Consider the following 21,184-nt stretch of genomic DNA (forward strand, 5'->3'; position numbering starts at 1 on the left):
ATCACTCTCCCTGGACGCTGGGGCCTTCGTGGTTCCTAGTCCTGTCAATGGGTTTAGCTTCAGGTCGACCGGGGACTTGTAGTCCTCCTGGTATGCCGGTGATCCCTACTGGGTGTAGATGCTCCCGTAGGCGCGGGCCCGGTGTCCGGCTGGTATTCTGGGGTGAGCCTATGATGCTCCTCTGGCTTCTTATCACTTCTCTCCTTGCCTCCGGCCACACTCGGGGCCCTCAACTCAGGCTTCAGCATGTGCTGCAGGCCTCAACTTGCCTCAGCACAGCAGCCAGCGTGCTGCTACTTCACTGAGCACACTCTTAACTGATCTAGCAGACTGATCTGACTTCCTAACTCCACCCTCCAATATATATGTCCCTGACAGGCTCCCTCTGGTGGTATGAGGTGGAAAGGTGGAGGTGTTTGTGTGTAGCGAGTGCCTCTTGTGGAGAAGTCCATCCATGCACCCTTTTGGGTCCTGTGGTACCTGTGAACAGCAGGGTGCCACATATGTATAGAGATGACTACTCTTAGTATGCACCTGTACACACCAGTTTTCTGTTTGGAAGTGACAATCAGTCTTTTGTTATTTATATACTGGAAGGCTGGGTCCAGCCTGGAGGGTCCTCTGGCATGGGATTATACTCGGACTTGTTCCTAAGCATGTTCGTGAAAGCGGAGATCAATGCTAGAAGCCAGAAGTATAAGAGCTTTCAGGGAAGATGGTAGATACCTGCCTGCCAATTCATCATTAATTCGACCAGACAGGCTCTGCCAGAAGGTTACCACCAAGGTTTCTTCTTTCCAGGCTAGCTTCACAGCCAGTGTATGGATGCATCGAGCATAGTCTGCTGGAAACAAGTAGGTGTGGAGAGAGAAGTATATCTGACACTGGTTAATGAAGACATGGCTCTCCTTGGGATCTCCATCGAAGCGGAACGGGGGCGGAAGCTGAAACTTAGCTGTTCCTCCAGAAACTGGAGCCATTGGTGGTTTCCTTGGAGAGGCAGTCTGTCCTGTAGTAGGATGGTCAGACAGAGTATAGGCGGGGGAGAGGAAGAACATCATGGCGGTCAGATCCTGCAACTGAGTTGCCACCACATTAATAGTCTGCATCATCTGGTCTTGACACTCTCGTTGAAAATGGACTTTCTCGCACAGCACTTTTACGTTAGACTTGGGGTCTCTGGGTCCCGATTTGTCAGCAGAGTCCATGGCCTTAAAATCCTGTAACGCTAATGGGTGTGTGCCCACTGTGCGACGGTCCGGGCTTACTCTGGAGGGGTGTGACTAAGTGTCTACCGGGTATTCACTAAAGCCTCTGATGGTGAGGATAGGCTGGGCCACCGGTAGACACCAAGTACCACTCCAGGGCAATCCTGGGGACTGCAGCAGCTGACCAGAGTGTCAGAAACTCGGGCACGGGGTACAGTTGGGTGAGACAATAGCGTAGTCAGACGGTCCAAAGTCGGAGCAGAAAGGACAGGTTCTGAATTCATAGCCGAGATCAGGAGCAGAGAAATCAGGATAAACGAGAAGGTAAGAAAGGTCAATAATAGGTGAGACAAAACAAGAATATGCCAATGCAGGAAGCAAGAGACTAAGCTACTAGAACCTAAGTTCAGGCGAGGAATGGAGGTGGAGACACATAATATATCACCTGCTGGCAGGTGATAAGCCAGGGAAGCAGATCTCTGCAGAGCAGAATGGATACAAATTTCTGCATCGTTAGGACACACCCCTATCACTCACAAACAGCAGAGCTGGAAGAGAAGCATAAGGCAACTCAAAGGGACGGTCAGGTACTGGGTGGAGCAGAGCGAAACACAAGGTGAGTAGGGCTGCGCTTAGAAGGCATGCGATTTGCCAGCATAACACATATCTGTTACACAGGCATGTTATAACATCAACTCTTGCTTGAGAAGACTTTATTAGCTCTATTGGAATATTGTCACATCCAAAGGCTTTGTTGTTTGACAGAAGCTTTATCGCAGCAATGACATCGTCTTTCAGGATGTTTGGTTTTCCATCATTTCCAGTCTCAGTGTCATGCTCCTGGGTTCAAACCCTCAAGCCTGTGTTTTGTTGTCGGCTTCTCTGTCCACCAAGCCACAGCAGACACACCTTTTCTCCGGGTATTTAGGTTTTGTTATTCTGACTGCAGTCTGTTTAGCATTACACAGGTGTTTTTATTTGCCTGCCTTATCACCTTATGGGTGCGGCTGTATATTCTTTTCTCCTGCTGGCATTTCCTGCTGTTGATAGTCTCTTTTTATGTTCAGCCATTCTGCTGTAGTTTAAAGCCAGTGAGTGAAATTCCAGCTAGGGTTTATCTCTTTGCTGTTTCTGTTCCTTACTCTGCACCCATTTTCTGTTTCTTTTTAGGAAGTAGGCTGCATATGATCTAACATTACGTACTTTATACTTTATTTTGGATTTTGTGGTTTATTTTACTCACTTTGGGATCTTTATTTTTCAGCACACTTTCCTTTTTGTAGGTAATTCACACTCTGCTCTGCCTCCGGTTCTTTAGGAGGAACTTGAAGCGCTCACAGCCTATCAGGCAGCATAGGTCCGAGTTTACATCTGCTAGTTTGTGGTTAGGGCTATCTCAGCTCACATATGAACCACTAGGGACTGCGGGGTCAGGATCTCTTGTCTGTACAAGAACCGGCAGGGTCAGTTGCAGTTTTTTACCTATTATCCCGAGTGAGTTGCTGCTCTAGCATAACACTCAGTTTTTTTCCCATATCACTGAATCGTCCTTGTAGAGGCGCTCTGTTTACTCTTTCCATCTTTCCTTGATCTGTTCTGGCAGAGTTTGTTCCTGTTGGCATCTTTCCACATTTCCATTCTTGGTTGAATCTTTCATGGTATATCTTTGATATTTAGTTATTTTGCCTTCCTGGTCTTGCCCCTCAGATGTTCGCTTTCTATCTCTGTACATATCTTTTGGTAATAAAGTTCTTTGTCTGCTCGAATGGCTCTCTTTAGTCTTTTACTGATGCTATCTGTGTCCTGCTTGTTACCTTTTGCCATTCATCTTTCTTTGATGATCTTTAGGGTATCTTATGTTAAACATTGCTGTGGAGATCTCTTCTGCCGCTTATTTATTTTCTTACTGGCATCTTCAGTAATAATAATCTTTACATGTGTTCATCATTCCTTAGACTTTCTTTCATCCATGTCCAGTGATGTAAATTGGTTGTGCAGACCATTCCAAAAAACTTCAGATATCTTAGTCAAATCGAAGCTGGAACAGCTTGTTGTCTATTCCTTTTGCACAGCTTGACTTTAATCTTTGATGTCAAAAGTTCATGATCAGTTCTACAGACAGCTACTGGCCTTGTTTTCACTTTAATGATTGACGACCTCCATCTTTGGCAAACACATATGTTGTCAATCTGAATTTTATAGGCCCCATTAATTGATGTCCATGTATAGTCTTCGATTTGTGATTTTGGAAGAAGGTGTTCATAATGGACAGTTGATTTGTCATACAAAAGGCAATGAATCTTCCTCCATCCCCATTTTGTTCACCAAGTTCAAAGTTGTCAACAACAGTTCCATGTTAGCCATGGACCACTTTGGTATTCAAGTCTCCAATAATAATGAGTACGTCTTCTTTGGTGTCTTGCTAAATTCCTTTTGAACTTGATCGTAGCTTAGCATCCTCCCCCTAGGCATCCATTGTTGGTCAATAGACTTGTATAACTGTGACATGGCTTGTCGCTCCTTGTAGTCGTATCGAGATGACTCTATTACTGACTGCATTGTACTTCAGGACATAATCGGCCAATCTTCGGTTGATAATAAAAGTGACATTGTTTTAGTCTTCGGTATTGTTCCCAGAATAGCAGACCCAATGTACGTTTTATTGGAAATGTCTGGATTGAGTCCATCTTAATTCATAAATTCTAATTCTAAGTAAGTCGAGTCCTGTTCTGTCTATTTCAGCTTTGACAATGTTGACCTTGCCTTGGTTCATGGTTCGTACATTAAGTTTCCTTTCGACCAAGCGAAATAATCATATTTGTCAGTGAAATCACTTTGGAGTTTATATAACTTATTAACAAGCTTTCATTGGCTCTTTATTGGAAGGATTATAAACAAAACAGTAATTCTGCAACTGATTTTTGGCATTTTCAATTTTACCCTAGTCACCAAATAAAGTGTTATCTTTATTCAGTAGGTCAGTATGATTATGGTGATGTCACATTTATATAGTTTTATTATTTTGTACAATTAATGCACTGTGAAAAAAAAATCACTTATTTTTGTGTTGTCATATTTTGAGAGCCCTACGTTTTGAAATATACCATCAGTGAATCTGTATCATGGCTTACTTTTTGGGTGACAATCCGTAGTTATCACTGGTGCTATTTTGCAGCAACTTTTGTAGCACTTTTTATTAAATTAGGTTCCTTCACACAGGCGTATAAGAATCGCTCATAGTTTCATCCAGAAAAGTTGGATCATTTATTTCTCCCTTGTCATCTGTATACAATCCTTTTTTTTTCTTTACAGCAGCAGCTATTAATTGTTTACGGGACCATTTACAGTTTCCCATGCAACAGAATTGCAATGTATCCATAAAAAACGAATGCTGTACTGTGGCTCCGTATGGCACCTGATTATTCTTTTTGCACTTGAATTGGGTGAGTACAATTTACATAAGAAGCTAGTGTATGTTGAGATTTTTTTTAACATGGAAGTCACAGGCACAAATCTTGCAATCAGAACAGTTAAAATATGAAGAAATGTGTCAACCCATCAGTGCCCCGCGATAATGTCACTGGCACATGGAATCACACCCCCATCTCAGCACCTGTTAAATGCCACTGGCAGATTGAAATTGGCATTTAATAGGTTACCAGCCACAGGGAGAACTGCGCTCCACCCACTGCTGTTAAATCATGGCTGATTGAAAGAGGCAGGCTCAGTGTGCATCAGGGTCAGGGACATGATGTAAATGTCTCATGTTGAGAAGGGGTTAAAGCACGACAAAGTAGTGATCTAATAAAAGCTGCATCAAGAACACTCATTGTGGGAATGTAGCCGGTACATTCAGTTTATGTACAAGGATTTAGAGGTGGATTCTGCTTCTAAATCCATGTAAAAACTATATCAAATACTTTGAATACTACAGCAATTTGCCAAACTTACTATAACAAAAGTATGAATGATACCCATAAATAGGATAATAGAACAATATTCAGCGCATATCAATGCAAGAGATAAGAAACTAGAAAAGTTATATTTGATACAAAAATAAAATTAAAAAATTTAAAAAAAAGTACAGATGGTGGGTATGCCATATATAGCCACAAGGTGGCACCAGTATTCAACTAGGTTTATCTACAATCCATGCAGCAGTTATTTCATATAAGACCTAGCTTGACACTGGTGCCACCTTGTGTCCTATCACCATTTGTACATTTTATTTTTTTTATTTTAGGATCAATAAATATAATTGTGCACAGTTTTTATATGATTAAATGCATTCTGAATATGTTTCTAACCAAAATTAGGTAATCAATACAGAGGAGGACAATTTTATATTACAGGAGGATCTATGTAAGCTAGAAGCTTGTAATGAAAAACACAGTAGCCCACATATTGAGATTCACACTAAGGTGGTGTGGATGAAATACCACTCACACCCCATATCCGTGTCGCCAACTCAAACAAGATATATGTAAACAGGAGAAAAAACAAGTGTATTGGCATACAAAAATTTATTAGTAATACATATAAAATTACATTAATAAATGGCAAAAAGTGTATATTGTAAAGTGCAGACATGCAGATCAGAGAACCCCACTTAATCTATAGCCCAAAAGGAAGGGTAATATAGATATATACAAGAAATTACATAAATGTCATAAACCATACAAATATTACACAGATATCATCTTAAAAGGAGGGGATGCAATAAGTATTGAATAATAATGACAAGACAGTAGGGGTAAAAAAAGGGGGGATATAAAGCGGGGCAGAAAGAGGTGGTATACATGGACAATAAACATACCACTAAGTGTGTGGGGATCACGTATACCATAGTCCTGAACAATTAATCAGTTGCCATAGTGCATATCATGTACAGGACACTGGTGCCTCACCCCAAATATTGTCACATGTAGAAAGGGGACCACATGAGGGCAGGTGTCTGTCATGGAGGACAGCCTCGACGCGCGTTTCGCGGGTGCTTTTTCGAGAGGTGTAAGTAAGAAAAGCACAAGAACCTTTTTAAATACATAGCTCCGCCCGCTCAGGGCATCACATGTGTGGTCATGTGATGATTAAAGATGGCCGACAATGGAATGGTGTAAACAGCACATGCGGCGGGATAATCACCACCCCCCCCAGCCCCGCACCGCCCATAATGACGTGGGCGCAACCCGGAAGCGTCACAGGGACCACATCCGGGAGGCGCGCCGACGCCATAGAGATAGATGACGCGTTTAAATTCCAATGATCGTGCTGTAAAGCTGACGTATACTTACTATCCTAAGCGGATCGATTTTCTGGATATCACACTTGAAGTGGATTCAGAACATCGGATCCAGACTGATTTATTCAGAAAGCCTACCTCTTTTGGGGGCGGTCCCACGGTGATTTGCTATCGGTCACTCCCTGTGACGGCCTTCCTGCCTTGACGGAAACATTTATGCGGACAGTCACAGTTGCAAGGGGCAGGGTATGCTTTTGGCGCCATTCTGGGACCCGGCCCACAATGGGAGGTTCTGACACGCCCAGGGGATGGGGATGATTCGGCGCCCGGGCCTTGTTGTTGCCTGATCTTGGGGGATGTCACGGTGGTCGGCTCCCGGGCCCGTACCCTGGGGTCACTCTTAAAAGAAAGGGGGGGAAGTTGTATGGGATAGGGAGTTCATGACGCCATCTGTGGTGTCTGGTGGGGATCACCAGCGCTGCGACAGTCCTCTGAGGCCGGTGTTTAGGCAGCTTAGTTGGTGCGACTCCCCACAGGTGGAGCGGGGCCTCAGGGCAGTGTAGATGAAGGATGCAGGACAGAGGGGACCCAGCCGGGTCAGAGGAAGAATAGGCACATGCACAAGAGTTCACTTCAGTACCTTTACTGGTGGTGTTTCAGGCACGATCCAGGGCACTTGAGGGTGAAGGGTGCATATCAGGACTCTCCCCAGTGAGCGGGTATTGGGCCTCTTGTTCCATGCCTTCCTTGGATGAGTTTCTGGCCTGCCTGGAGCTAGGCCTAACTCGGTCTCTGTATTACACCTGCTGACCGGGTGGTAGGGCCTTCTGTTGGAGTTCACACTCCCTGCTCTCTGGGGCCTCCGTGACTCCTGACCCTGGTATAACAGTCAGCTTCTGGTGAACCTGGGACGTATAGTTCTCCAGGGGTTCCGGTTATTCCTGCTGGGGATATAGGCCCCCCGTAGGCGTGGACCCGGTGTCCGGTAAAAGGTTTTGGGGTGAGCTGGTTAAGCTCCTCTGCCCCCTGTGTTGCTTGCTTACTCACTCGCCTTCAACCACGCTCGGGGCCCTCACTAGGCTTCACACGAGCAGTAGGCCTCGCTGCTCTTCGCCGCTCTCTGAGCGTCAGCACGCTCCTGGCTCACTAATCTGAGCTCACTGAATCTGAACTCTCTCTAGAGGAACTGACTGAGCTCCACTGCAGACTGACCTCTCTCAGGCTCATCTTCTGCAGGGACTGGAACCAACTCTGTCCCCTGAGGAAACCGTTCTCTAGACTGCCTGCCTAACTCCACCCTCCAGTATATATCCCTATCCAGGCTCCCTCTGGTGGTCTGAGGTGGTAGGGTGGAGGTGTGTGAATGCTATGAGGGCCTCTTGTGGAGAAGTCCATCCATGCACCCCTCTGGGATCTGTGGCACCAATGCGCAGCAGGGTGCCACATTCCCCCCTAGAAAAGCTCAGTACTCCCGGACTGAAGTAATTTTTATAACAGGTAACAACAATAACCCTTCCCTTTATGGGAGGCACTTTGCTTGAACGTTGCATAATAAAACATTATAAATAATAAATATATACATGCATACATACAATAAGCAACCTCAGAATTTAAGTCTGTTCCGGTGAGGTCCCCTGACAGGGTGTCCATCTCACGGGTAAAGTACAAGGTAGCTTGAGGGACCTGTCCAAAGCAAACCCTCAACGTAAGCCCTGGGGTGGCTGCAGGGCATAGCGATCCTGAGTTGGACCTCCACTTCTGCCACGTCAGACTGGTTTTTGTTCTGAGGTCACCTAAAGGGGCGCTCCAGGGAGTGCAATTATTTACAGCAAACAGTTTTTTGGGCTGCACACAGTCCTCAGCCACAAAGTTCTTTATGTACCCATACAGGTAACTAGAGATAACAAGGGAAGTGTCCATATCACTTAAATTGTCCATTAGTAAGGCAAAGCACATATCAAGACACACATACATGAAAATACACAAGACAATACCCCAGGGGCAACTATCTACACTGTCAGAGTTTCCTTCTCTATTCTCTGTATCTGACAGGGGTCTGACCTTGTGTGCTGCGTGTCGACCTACATAGTACTGGGATGCGTGTGGTACTGGTGTTTGTACTACCTCCCATTCTTTCAGTTCTAAGGGTTGTGGAACTGCAGGGTTGCCTTAACCTCTCTACGGGACTGGCAAGTATACCATTGGCTGGGCCTTCTTGCTCTGCTCCAACCGGGGATTCATCTTGAGCAGGCTCTTCCGAAGCACTTACAGGTTCTACTTGCTGTGGAGGGTCTTTTGGCTGCTGAAAGAAGTGGATCACAGGTATTATTACTGCTCCTCCTAGTTGAGGCCAATCTGCTTCTTTAGGCTCCTCCGGTACGTTGAGAGGCACTTCTTCTTGGGGCTTTAGCAGGTCTGGACACAACTTCAGATGGTCTCTAGATACCGTTGCAGTCGTTATTCCTCCGTCTTTGCTAATCAAACAGGTCTTCTTGTTATCAAATCTTGAATTTAACACAGTGTAAAGTTCTCTCTCCCATTGGTCATCAAGTTTGTGGTTTCTCCTTTTCCTCTTTAACACCACTTCTCCTGGTGTGAAGGGTTCTGCGGGCGCACTTTTATTGTAGTGGGCTTCCTGCTTGTCCCTTACCCGAGTGAGACTGTCTTCGACACAGGCCTGTACTCTTCTGTACTGTTCCCGTCTGGTCGTGTCCCAGTCCTCAGTGGACATATCTGCTTCTGGTTCTACTACACCAAGCTCCAGGTCCATGGGCAACTTCCTGGGTCTTGCTCGCATGAGATATGCTGGAGTACAATTGGTGGAACTCACATGTATGTGGTTGTACAGATCTACCAGGTCAGGTAGTAGGTCTGGCCAATGATTTCTCTCCTCTAGTGGTAAGGTCTTCAGCAGGTTGATGACGATGGTATTCATCTTTTCACAGAGACCATTGTTTTGGGGGTGGTACGGTGTAGTCCGGATTTTTTTACACCCATACAGATGGCAGAACTCCTTGAACAATTCGGCTTCAAAGGCTGAGCCTTGAACTGTCAGCACCTGCTCCGGGTATCCATGGGGCCTGCAGAAGCACGCCTGAAACATCTTCGCCGCAGTTTCTGCCGTCAGATCCTTGACGGGGGCGACCACCAGGAACCGGGAGTAATGATCCACCATGGTCAGGGCATAGGAATATCCTGACATGCTGGGTGTCAGCTTGACATGATCCAGGGACACGATCTCCAAGGGTCGAGTTGTCTTGATGGGTTGCAGGGGTGCCTTCTGGCTGCTGTAGTCGTTTCTTCTGAGGCTACAGGATCCACAATCCCGGCACCACCTCTCTATGGAACTGCGCATTCCAACCCAATAAAACCGACCTTTCAGCAGGGTTTCTAGCTTCTTCCAAGTGCCCTGATTGATCGTGGTAGGCCTCCAACACCATCTGGATGTCCGTCCTGGGCACTACGATCTGCCATACCATCTCATGGGTCCTCGGGTTGAGGTACCTTCGGCACAGCTTCTCTCTATAGGTGAACAGCCGGCTTCTCTCATTCCACAGTTGCTTGGCTTGTGGAGACACGTCCTTCTCCAGGGAGGAACTGTAGCATACCTGGTGGCGGGCTTGCATGGTGCACCATCTCTCACTATGGAAGATCGCAAACTTGATCTTCAGTCCAGTCTGCTAGCCTGGCTTCTATTCATGCTGTGTGTTTGTCTCTGTTCTGACTGCTTAGGGCGGCGACCCGGTTACTTCCTGTTTTTTGTAGCTGCTGTGGGCACACCCCTAATGCGTCCTCAGCCTATTGCTGTCTGTCACAGGATATTTAAACCAACTCCACCTTGAAGCTGGTGCCTGAGCAACTCTTATCCTCAGAGGGCTTCTTGCCTCTGATGTGCCAGGTCCTGTTCTGTTTTTCCTGCCTGTCCGTCTTCCTGGAGGCTGTATTCCCACGCCTGTTTGAACACGATCCTAGCCTGTTCGTCCCGCCTTCTGGGGGCCGCATACCCAGACCTGTTATCTGTGTCTTCTAGCCTGTTTGTCCGCCATTCTGGGGGCCGCATAACCAGACTCGCTCCTGTATCTCGCTGCAGTGTCAGTTCCTGTCTGAACACTGAGTTCCTGTCTGAACACTCTCCTAGCCTGTTACCTGTTTTTCTCTATGTCCGTACCTTCCCTTTTTCTGCAGAGTCTGAACCTGCACCTAACTCCTACTCGTTGTCGCTGTACTTCCGTTTGTGAGTTTAGAGTCCACTCGCTACTTCATTGCAAGTACCTTGTGTGCATCTGGTTCTGCTTTTCCCTTCCAGTCTGTTCAGTGTGAACAGAGCCCTGTCCTCTCTGCCTTGCTCACCGCTCCGGCGGTTCCTGCCCGCTCTGCCTTGCTCACCACTCCGGCGGTTACTGACTGCTCTGCCTTGCTCACCGCTCCGGCGGTTCCTGCCTGCTCTGCCTTGCTCACTGATCCGGCAGTTACTGCCTGCTCTGCCTTGCTCACTGCTCCGGCGGTTCCTGCCTGCTCTGCCTTGCTCACCGCTCCGGCAGTTCCTGCCTGCTCTGCCTTGCTCACCACTCCGGCGGTTCCTGCCTGCTCTGCCTTGCTCACCGCTCTGGCGGTTCCTGCCTGCTCTGCCTTACTCACCACTCCAGCGGTTCCTGCCTGCTCTGTCTTGCTCACCGCTCCGGCGGTTCCTGCCTGCTCTGCCTTGCTCACCGCTCTGGCGGTTTCTCCCTGCTCTGCTTGCTCACCGCTCCGACGGTACCTCGCTGCTCCTCCTTGCCCACGGCTCCAGCGGTTCCTCTCTGCTCTGCTTGTCTACCGCATCTGCGGTTCTGTTCCTGAATCCCAGTCTGTACTGGACCCTATCCAGCCTGTGCTCCAACCTGCTAGTACCTCCCCGTCTGCACGCCAGCCGTACTTGTCAGTACCCTGCTGTCTGCATACCAGCCATGCCTGCCAGTATCCTCCAGTCTGCACTCCAGTCGTGCCTGCCAGTGCCCACCTGTCTGCATGCCAGCCATGCCTGCCAATACCCACCTGTCTGTGTGCCAGCCTAACCTGCCTGTTCTGTATTCCCCAGTGTGGGTCAACAGCCGTGTCCGGGGTCTGGCCTGGAGTAGCACCTGATCCCTCTGCTTGGTTCCTCCATGGTGCACGGCGTTGTTAGCCGTCGTGCGACCTTGGTCAGATCGGGTAGATACTTAGTTACGCTCCTCCAGGTACTCTCCGGTTCATGGCACAGTGGAATCACTAAATCACACACACGCCAGTCAGCCCGGGGCGTGTGCATAACAGGAACCTTCCTGGGTTATCAGTTCTTTGATATGGCTGACAACCGGGTCACTGTCCTGGGTCTCCTTCCAGCTGTGGTGAGGCAAAGGGTTTAACGTTTTACCGCGATGCCTCCTGGAGGCTCGTTGCTCGTGGATCATTCCATTACGGTGGAAGGCAGGTAGCTCAATCTCCTCCAGGTCATCCACTTCTTCTTCAGTGTCCGACTGGTGAGGCATCCTGGACAGGGCATCGGCGTTGGCATTCTTGCGGCCTGCCCGGTACTTAATGTTGTACTGGTAGTTTGACAGCCGAGCCTTCCATCGTTGTTCCATGGCTCCTAACTTGGCTGTTTCTAGATGGATCAAGGGGTAATTATCATTGTAGGCAGTGAACTTGCTGGAGGCTAGATAGTGCTTGAACCGCTCGGTGATGGCCCAGACCAGGGCCAGGAACTCCAACTTGAAGCTGCTATAGTTCTCTGGGTTCCTCGCAGTCGGGCGGAGCTTCCTGCTTGCATAGGCGATCACCTTCTCTCGGCCATTCTGCTTCTGACTTAACACAGCTCCTAATCCCTCATTGCTGGCATCAGTGTACAGCAGGAACGGTTGGCTGTAGTCAGGGTAGGCCAGGATCTCTTCACCGGTCAGGATCTCCTTCATCACCTCAAAGGATTCAGCTTGCTCCTTACCCCACTGGAACGGGGGGTTTCTGCCTCTCCCGGACTGTCCTACCAGGAGATATTGCAAAGGCGCCGCTTTCTTGGTATAGTCCTTCACAAACCTCCGGTAATACCCGACTAGTCCCAGGAACTGGCGTACCTCCTTGAGGCTCTTCAGCTCCAGCCATTTCTGGATGGCAGTGACCTTCTCCGGGTCTGGTGCTACTCCTTCTTGTTAGAACCCTCCTGTTAGTTTTTGCTATCTTGTGTTTTGCGGTCACGTGACCAGCTGCCTATATATTCCAGCTCCGCCCTTCTGGCTTTGCTGGACTTCAGTGTTGTTTTGACTGTCTCTCTAGCCAGGTGCTTCGGTGCCTATCTCTGTCAGTTCTTGGCCCTCTGGGACCTTTAGTACTTTTTGTCAGTTTGTCCTTTTTGCTCTGCAACAACTTCTGTTTAGGAGGTGTCCCATTTTTGTCCCAGTCCTTAGTTCTTTTAGGGACCCCTCCCTTTATTCTATAGGTCTCCGTTCAGACTAGCCGAGGACGAAGGTGAGTCTTTTCACAAGGAACAGGCAGCCCGCTACATCGTAGGGATTCAGCTTAGTCTTACTGTAGGGACAGCTTTCCCTTATCTTTCCTTAGTTTATATTGCAGATCATAACAGTAAGTCCAGCCCAAAAAAAAAAACTAAAGGAAAGAAAATTCGGGGATCAGTATGGTTTCCGTCCAGGAGTTGGCTCAACGCCTGCAGGGATTGTCTCTGGAGGTGGCCGAGCTTCTGCAACACATGAGTAGCTGTCCTGGAGCGCATTTTGTTGAACCAAAGGTAGGACTGCCTGATGTTTTTTATAGTAAACAGCAAGATTTTTTTTCCTTTAAAAATGCTTGTTTGTTATATTTTCGTTTGAGACCAAGATCCTCTGGGAATGAATCACAGCTCATTGGTTTTATTAAGTCACTTTTGCGCAAAGAACCACAGGGTTGCGCCTTCTCTCTCCAGCCTAATGATCCATGTTTAAGTTCTGTTGAAGAATTTTTTTCTGCTATGGGGCTATTATATGATGATCCTGATCGAATCTCATCTGCTGAATCAGAACTTAGATGTTTGAATCAGGGGTCAGATGATGTTGAAAATTATTGCACACACTTCAGGAGAAGGGCTTCAGAAGTTAAATGGAATGATTCTGCGCTGAAATGTTTATTTCTTGCTGGTCTGAGTGAAAGGGTTAAAGATTTGCTAATTGCATACCCTGCACCTGAGACTCTGCAGGAAGCTATGCAGTTAGCTGTTCGTGTGGACAGGAAACTGAGGTCCAGGGTTAATGATGTAAAGACTCCTGCAATGCCAGGTCCTAGTCCCCAGAAAACCTGCTCTGACAGAGGAGAACCAATGGAGGTTGGGGCGATGTCACTCCACTCTCAGGAAAGAGATTGGAGATTCGCCGAGGGTTTGTGTCTCTATTGTGGTAAAGCTGATCATTTGATTAAGTATTGTGAGCGTCGTTTAAGTAAAGAAAAAAAAAAGGTCAGTTGCGCCCATATAGCTTGTTTACGCTCTGCAGGAGTGTTTCTTTCTGGGAGTACTACTCTGCAGCAAGATTTGATTGAATTTCAGGTATTTGTGGATTGTGGTTCAACACTTAATGTGATTGATAAAGGGTTTTTGGAAAAACTTAAATTGAAATCCAAACCTTTGTCATCACCTATTTCTGTGGTTGCAATTGATAACACTCCTTTGAAATGTATTACTCACAAGACTGCTGCATTTCCTCTCACTATCAATGGAGATCACCAAGAAATTTTGGACTTGGTTGTTTTGGATAATTTGCCCTCTCCAGTTGTTCTAGGATTGCCTTGGTTAAAACTGCACAATCCTTTACTGGACTAGTCTACTAATGTGATTAAGTCTTGGAGTCCGAAGTGCTATGATAAATGTTGTAATGGTCGCATTGCGGCTGTGGAAAAAGGGGAATTACCTGTACCTATTCAAGATTTTTGGGGGTTTTTTTCAGAGGAGGAGTCACAAGTTTTACCTCCTCATAGGGATTATGATTGCGCCATTGAGTTTGTTCCGCGTGCTACTCTTCCCAAAAGTCGCTTGTTTAATCTGACCATCCCTGAGAGAAAGGCCTTGGAGGAGTACATACAGACTAGCCTGGCTGCTGGTCACATTAGACCTTCTAAGTCACCTGTGGCAGTTGGATTCTTATTTTTTTAAAAAATCCATGTCTGGATTTTCGTAAAATTAATTAGATTACCGTACGTAATTCCTACCCATTGCCGTTAATTCCTGACTTGTTTAACCAGTTAGTGGGGGCCAAGTGGTTCTCCAAAATTGATCTCTGAGGGGCATACAATTTGTTACGTGTGAAGGAGGGTGATGAATGGAAAACTGCTTTTAACACTCCGGTAGGTCACTTTGAGAATCTGGTAATGCCTTTTGGTCTTACCAATGCACCTGCATTTTTTCAGAACCTTATTAATGACATCCTGAGACCTTTGATTGGTAAGAATGTGGTTGTTTATTTGGATGACATTTTGATTTATTCACCAGATCTCGAGTCCCATTGGCAAAGTGTACGTGAAGTTTTGCAGTTATTGAGTGATAATTCACTCTTTGCTAAGCTGGAGAAATGTGAGTTCGCTGTGCAGAAAATTAGTTTTTTGGGCTACATTGTCTCCAGCGAGGGCTTTGAGATGGACCCTGTGAAGGTTCAGGCTGTGCAGGAATGGCCTAGGCCATTGGTTTGAAATCTATACAGAGATTTTTGGGTTTTGCCAATTATTACAGGAAATTCATTAAGAACTTTTCTGTAATTGTTAAACGTCTAACCGATCTCACCAAGAAAGGTGCGAATACGGCCCAGTGGACTACTGAGGCCATTGAAGCGTTTGAGTATCTCAAAGAGAGGTTCAGTTCTGCCCCTATTCTTATGCAGCCTGATGAGATCAAGCCTTTTTTGGTCGAGGTCGATGCTTCATCAGTCGGGGTCAGAGCAGTTTTGTCTCAAGAGAACAAGGGTGGAGTACATCCTTGTGCCTTTTTTTCGAAAAAAATTTCGGAAACTGAACTGAATTATGATGTTGGAAATCGGGAGTTGCTGGCTATTAAACTTGCATTTGAACATTGGCGTCATTTTTTGGAAGGCGCTAGATTTCCTATTCAGGTTTTCACAGATCATAAGAATTTGATCTATCTGGACACTGCCAAGCGTTTGAATGCCCGTCAAGCTAGGTGGGCACTTTTTTTTTCTCGGTTTCATTTTTCTGTCACCTATATCCCTGGTACTAAGAATGTTAAAGCCGATGCTTTATCTCGCAGCTTCTCTCCTATGGTCGGTGCCGAGGAGGAGGAGAGCATTTTGCAGAAAGGAGTTGTGGTGGCGGCTTAGGACTCCGTTTTGGAGAATGGGATTCTGAATGCTCAAGATGATGCTCCATCTAACACTCCCCATGGGAGGTTGTTCATGCCTAGAGCCTTTAGGAGAGATTTGTTTGTGGAGTGTAATGAGTCTCGGTTGGCAGGTCATCCAGGAGTTTTGGAGACTAAGAGACTTATCAGTCGCAGTTTTTAGTGGCCTGGATGGCAGAAGGAAGTCATCAAGTGGGTGCGTCAGTGTACTATGTGTGCTAGGTCAAAGGCTTCACATACTCCTGCTGCGGGGTTGCTTTGCCCGCTGGAGGTTCCTAGTGCGCCTTGGACGCATCTCAATATGGATTTTATTACTGATCTTCCGGTGTCCGAGGGTTTTACTGTCATCTGGGTGGTCGTGGACCATTTTAGTAAGATGTGTCATTTGGTTGCATTCGTTAAGTTGCCCTGCGCCAAGACACTCGCTAATGCGTTTGTTAAGGAGATTGTCAAGCTCCATGGTGTTCCCACGGATATTGTTTCTGATAGAGGACCTCAGTTTGTGGCTCGCTTTTGGCGTGCTTTTTGTGACAGGTTGGGAGTCCATTTGTCATTTTCGTCTGGTTATCATCCTGAGTCGAATGGACAGACTGAAAGAAAGAACCAGGATGTAGAACAGTTTTTGCGTTGTTTTGTGACGGACAATCAAGAGGTGTGGTCTGAGTTTCTGCCTCTCGCAGAATTTGCTCTTAACAATCATACATCCTTCTCTGCTGGGTGTTCTCCTTTTTTTTGTTGTACTGGGAGACATCCGTCTTTTGGTTCGTTCTCCAAATTGGGGTCTGCGGTGTCGGAGGAGGAGAATTTTTCCAGTGATTTGGAGAGAGTTTGGACTAATGTATGTTGTAACCTGCAAGAGGCTAACAAGAAGTCCAAGAAGTATTTTGACAGGAAACGTAAAGAGGTTTTGTTTACTGTGGGTGACATGGTTTGGTTGTCCTCGAAGAACCTGTGGTTGAGGATTCCCTCTTAAAAACTGGGTCCTAAGTTTGTGTGTCCATTTAAAGTGCTTCAGGTTGTTAACCCGTCTGCTGTTAGGTTGGATGTCCCTACTTCCTGGAAGATTAATCCTGTGTTTCATGTTTCCTTGTTGAAAAAGGCTGATGTATCTAATAGGGACGCCACTGTCACAGTTCCCCCTCTGGTGGAAGACGGCGAATATGAAATTTCTCGTATTTTGAATTCTAGATGGCATAGAGGGAAATTACAGTATCTTGTCTCCTGGAAGGGTTTCGGTCCCGAAGACAACTCCTGGGTAAGGACGGATGATGTCTCTGCTCCTAGGCTTGTTAAAGCTTTCCACAGGAGGTTTCCTGATAGGCCTGGGCCTGGAGGATCCAGAGTATCCTCATAGAAGAGGGGGTACTGTTAGAACCCTCCTGTTAGTTTTTGATATCTTGTGTTTTGCGGTCACGTGACCAGTTGCCTATATATTCCAGCTCCGCCCTTCTGGCTTTGCTGGGCTTCAGTGTTGTTTTGACTGTCTCTCTAGCCAGGTGCTTCGGTGCCTATCTCTGTCAGTTCTTGGTCCTCTGGGACCTTTTGTACTTTTTGTCAGTTTGTCTTTTTTGCTCTGCAACAACTTCTGTTTAGGAGGTGCCCCATATTTGTCCCAGTCCTTAGTTCTTTTAGGGACCCCTCCCTTTATTCTATAGGTCTCCGTTCAGACTAGCTGAGGACGAAGGCGGGTCTGTTCACAAGGAACAGGCAGCCCGCTATATCGTAGGGATTCAGCTTAGTCTTACTGTAGGGACAGCTTTCCCTTATTTTTCCTTAGTTTATGTTGCAGATCATAATGTGTCACCCTGGCCTGGATGCCACAAAATGTAATAAAGCTGTGTCTGAGAGCAAGGGGGAGGTTCTCTAGTCAGGGGAACATTAGCATGCAGTACCTCCTGTCTCAGGCCAGTAGGGGGAGCAGGCTGCCCCTATAAAAGCTGGTGCTGGGGGCAGGGTTAGGGAGAACTTGAAGGCCTGTCTCAGGACTGAGACTTGTCCCAGAGCAGAGCAGGGACAGACAGTTGTATTGCACCTAAGAGGAAGTGTGGCAGGAGGAGAGCCACAAGCCAGAGACAAGAGGCGAAGAGAGCCTGTCTTGGCAGATAAAAGACTTACTTTACCAGACTTTGGTGTCAGAGGCTGGGAGGATTCCACATTCTCCAGCAGATAGCCAGTCCACAAGGGACTGTATATTCCTTGGTCTAAGAAGCCTGGAGGCCCTGCCACAACAGAAGGGACCAGCAGAGCCGTACAAGGCTGGGAGCAGAAAGGAACCCACGTCGCAGGCCATACAGGCGAGAATACACGGAAAGCTCGGAAACGTGGGCTGCTACCCTATAACGAGGAGATAGCCAGAAGGAGCACAGAAAGCACGGTAGGCCTACACCCTCACCCTGACCAGGGCCAATTTTCCCGTTGCTCTCAGACATCCAGGTCCCCTCCTAGCCGGGACTGTTTGTGGGTCAGTTTACCTTTTCTAGTAAAGACCCTGGACTGCAACCTGTTGTCTGTGTGCTCATTGCTCCTCCAGCACTATTAACACTGGGACTCTCACCACCATCACTCCTACCATCCATTATACTGCCCTGGGGCCGCACTCTTCCCGTGGGGAGTCACACTACCCTAGCTGCACACTTCATCAGCCCCAGCGGTCTGCATGCAGCGGCGGTTTCTAATAACCGCAATCCACGGGTGGCGTAGTCGGACATAATCAGCAGAATGTAGCAGACTACCATTGGCCTGACCACCCTGAGCCACGGAACCGGGTCGCCACTACTACCCCCATCGTCTCCCTATTGCCCGGATCCGAGTTCCCCACGGCCCAGGGGGCGAGTCAGCTTTGGCGTAGTCGGCAGGATTTCGTGCCCGTAACCACCGGGTAATGCGTGCCTGAAAAAGACTTTTGTAACTTACCTGTGGCGAACTTTCCCGCCATCCGGAGCCGATTCCCGCCATCAGACGCCATCTTGGACCGTTTCCCGCCGTCTTCTGCCGTCTTCCCGCCATCCGCAGCTGCTTCCCGCCATCGGACGCCATCTTCGGGAAGAAGAGGGGCGTGGACGTCAAAACCGCGCTAGATCCGAAGCTCCGCCCCACGCACCGACGCTGCGCAAGGTCCTGGAAGGGAGAGAGAGCGACGCTGACGTCATCAGGACCCGACGCCAGGTCCTCGTCCAGAGCAGCAGCAGCTGAGCCGCGGCCTACAGAAGAGGATCGTCGGAAGGTAGGCCACGCTTAACTAAGGGGGAGGAAAATGTCGGACACAGAGGCGCCCACTACCACCAACGCGGCTGCAGCAGCGGTGATGCGCTTTTCCCTGCCCTACATCCCTGGAGCTTCCTGGCTGCCCAAGTACTCAGGGGAGCCCCATGCCCTAACTGACTTTAAGGAAAGGCTGTACAGTTTGTTCCAAGTCTACCCCCTGACAGAGGAACAGAAGGTCAGCATACTAACAGGGCAGTTAACTGGCGCAGCCCAAAGGGAGGTAAAATCATGGCCCACTGAGGAGAAAAGGACTGTGAAGGGTATTCTGGCCCGGCTGCGGAGTACCTTTGACACACGTACCTCCGCTGAGATTAAAATGAGGTTCTATGGATGTAAGCAGCGGGCACAGGACAGCATCAGAGACTATGCCCTAAATCTGCAGGAAGCCTTGAGGGCTATTCAAAAAACTGACCCTGGCAGTGTGCAGGAAACGGATAAGCTGCTAACAGAACAATTCATAGAAGGTCTGCTGTCTAGCGCCCACAGGGCCCAACTGCGCCTCATGTTCTTTCAGAACCCTGACCTGACCTTTGCCCAATTTAAGGACAGGGCCATAAGGGTGCTCCGTGAATCTGCAACCAGTGGCGCTATAAACCCTCGGCGCCCTGCTCTCACCTACCACCAGGAGGCGGCGCCCTCCTCTATGGACCCCGTGGGGGCTGATGCACAGGCCCTGAACCAAGCCCCGTCGAAAGACCTGCACCACCAAGTCCAGGAGCTGACCAGGAGCGTCGCGGCGTTGACCAGGACCGTCCAGGCGTTTCAAGTGGACCCGTCAAGACCCATCGAGCTGGCTTCAAGTCCGGAGAATGTCCCGTGACGTCGACAGAGGAGGATCCCGCCGTTCCGAGGGAGGCCCACAGACCGCTACGCAGAGGATGGACAGCCCATTTGCCGTCAATGCAACCAGCCCGGACACATTTCCAGGTACTGTAATTTAAACGGGTCCAACCTGGGACAGAGGGCCAACCCCCAGGCATAAGATCACCAGGCCCTTATAATTGGCGTGATAAGTACGTTGGGGGGCGCCCGGTTTTACCCGTGGTGCTGGACGGTATCCCCATGAGCGCCTTGCTGGATACTGGGTCGCAAGTAACCACTATCCCTTATGTACTTTTATGCAGTATTGGACTGATGCTGATATCACACGGTATCCAGACAGTAACTTGAGCATCATCGCCAGTAATGGCTTACCCGTGCCGCAGATGGGGTTCAAGGAGATGACCATTAAAATTGGTAAAGTTGAACTGCCGGCACAGGGAGTAATTATTGTGGACATTGACCGTCGTGAAAGTCACCCTAAAATAACTGTGGGTACTAATGTAATTGAAAATTGTCTTTCAGAGGTAATTGTAATTCTACAACAGGTGGCGGTGAATGCTAGTTCCAGCCAACAGAGAGTCCTCAACAAGGAGATAAAAGCCCTGATGAGACGGCAGCAGGTAGAACTGTCTGGTGGTGAGATCGGTAGCGTAAGAATGAGTGACCCATTCCCCATTTCCATGCCTCCCAAAAGTGAAATGATGATCTGGTGTCGGACTGCAATCGGGTTGAGAGGTAGAGACTACCAAGCCATGGTAGAACCCGTGTACTCAGACAGCAGGCCCACCATTTTGACAGCCCGGGGGGTGGTTGATGTCCGTCATGGGAGGGTGCCCGTTCGCATCCTCAACATTGGGGAGAGGGAAGTACCCTTACCCAGGTACGCTACACTCGCTAAACTGTTTGTTGTCGAACACAAAGCTATCAGGGCCGTGGAACCCTTGCCTCCATCTCCACAGGCGGAGTGTAATGGCTCCCAGAAACAAAAGGAGGACTGGTGCCAGAAACTCCATGTGGGTGCTGACTCCACTCCCCTGCACCAAAAACAAGGAGTCTACCGGGTGGTACAGGAGTACGAGAGAGTCTTTAGTAAGCACCCGCTAGACTTCGGCAGAGTAAAGGGGATAGAACACCACATTCCCACAGGGAGCCACCCACCGATAAAAGAAAGACACAGACCTGTACCCCCTGCACACTACCAGAACGCAAAGGGCATGCTAAGAGAGATGAAAGAAGCTGGGGTCATCAGAGACAGCTGTAGCCCCTGGGCAGCCCCCTTGGTTCTGGTGAAAAAGAAAGACGGCACCA

The sequence above is a fragment of the Phyllobates terribilis genome, unplaced genomic scaffold (assembly GCF_046119375.1).
Source record: "Phyllobates terribilis strain yellow unplaced genomic scaffold, ASM4611937v1 Scaffold_12__6_contigs__length_324123572, whole genome shotgun sequence".
Taxonomy (NCBI): Eukaryota; Metazoa; Chordata; class Amphibia; order Anura; family Dendrobatidae; genus Phyllobates; species Phyllobates terribilis.